Below are 1,746 nucleotides of genomic sequence, written 5' to 3'. Positions count from 1 at the left end.
TGACTTTTTAACCAACCAAAGAGCTTGACTTTTTAATCAAGTAAAGAGATTGACCTTTTAACCAACCAAAGAGCTTGACCTTTTAACCAACCCAAGAGCTTGACTTTTTAACCAATCAAAGAGCTTGAATTTTTGACCAACCAATGAGCTTTACTTTTTAACCAACTAAAGGGCTTGACTTTTTAAACAATCAAAAACTTTGACCTTTCAAACAACCAAAGAGAAGGACTTTTTAACCAACCAAAGAGCTTGACATTTTAAACAACCAAATAGATTGACTACTCAACCAACCAAGAACTTGACTTTTTCCACTAACCAAAGAACTTTATTTTCGTTACCTCTACTTTTATTTTTTTCTGTTTTTTAATTTTGTAAATATATATCTGCTGCTTGTGTAAAACTTGCAAATTCATCCTCGTAGAACCAATACGGAAAAAGTCTTTTTTTATCTTATGATATATGACCATTTAGATGTTAACGCAAGAGAATTACAAAAACATCTCTGGGAAATTATGAGAAATTTCTTTTAGATTAGGATATGACCATACAAGTAAGGTAAAGGAATCTGTGCCCACTTAAATTTATTAAGATTATTTTAAACAACGTTCTGTTTTAATATAAACTTAGTACAAACAACACGAGACTAAATTCCGTCAAAAACACAGCGAAACGCAGAGACTAGGAAGCCACAGAAGTGATAATAGTTTCCGAGAAGTGATTTGTTTTAAAAATTATGCACTTAGGCTTCGTCCGAAAGGTGATTAAATGTGAAATCTTATTTTGATTTGTGCACTAGCTTGAGGTCTTATTAAGTAGATGACCATGATGTAACAAGTAAGCCACACTTAAGCAAAGACATAAATTCGGGCAACATCAAGCATCCAAAAAAAATTGTGTTTATTCTAAAAAGAGAAGCGTGTATGTACACTTATATTTTATGACATAAATATCAATTTTTTCTTCCGTCGCTGTTTTCAGCTGTTGGATTTTTTCATTTAGAAACTCTGTTAAAGGATTTTCTTGTTAATATGGCAATTTATATCAACAATTTACTTAGAAACTCGAGGAAAAAATCTTAACACAACAACTATGTTGTGTGCATATGAAAAAAGTTCTGCGTTAATTGCCATTTCCATCAAAAGATGTATCCAGTATAGTTTTTTGTTTGCAGGTCATCATCCATTGTTGCTTGAAAATCACACATGAAAGTTTTTTCTCCTATAAAGAAGCTTTTTTTAAAACCTGAAAGCGTAATAATAGTATTTGCAGTTTATTATAGCCAACCTAGAGAGCTTAAAATTTGAAAAATATTTTTTCTGTCAACCATGTTAAGGCCTCCGTAAGTACTAAACTTTGTAGCCCCTCCGCTTTCAAAATTACTCTGCTGGGGCCTGCTTTAAGTACTTAAGATTTGCATATGTTTTTAAAAAGTTATAAAAGTAATTTTAAACTCAACTCGTACAAAAAGCTTCTGAAAAAACACCAACGTCAAATCAATTTATGCATTTATTTTACATTGAATAATAGTTACTAGTAATAGAATAAACAAAGTTTTTATATATTTACAATATATGTATTTTTAATATTGTTGATTCACCGGCGTAGTACATTTTTATCTTTCATTTTTAATGTTTTTCATTGTCTTGTTGTTGATCTTAATGAAATTATAAAGTCACCATTATCCGGACCCTCTAGTGACAGGACATAACTGCATGATACAACTTCATGTATTTTTCTTCTCAGTCC

The sequence above is a fragment of the Hydractinia symbiolongicarpus genome, chromosome 1 (genome assembly GCF_029227915.1).
Source record: "Hydractinia symbiolongicarpus strain clone_291-10 chromosome 1, HSymV2.1, whole genome shotgun sequence".
Classification (NCBI taxonomy): Eukaryota; Metazoa; Cnidaria; class Hydrozoa; order Anthoathecata; family Hydractiniidae; genus Hydractinia; species Hydractinia symbiolongicarpus.
The sequence above is the reverse complement of the archived record's forward strand: the minus strand, read 5'-3'. Positions refer to the sequence as shown.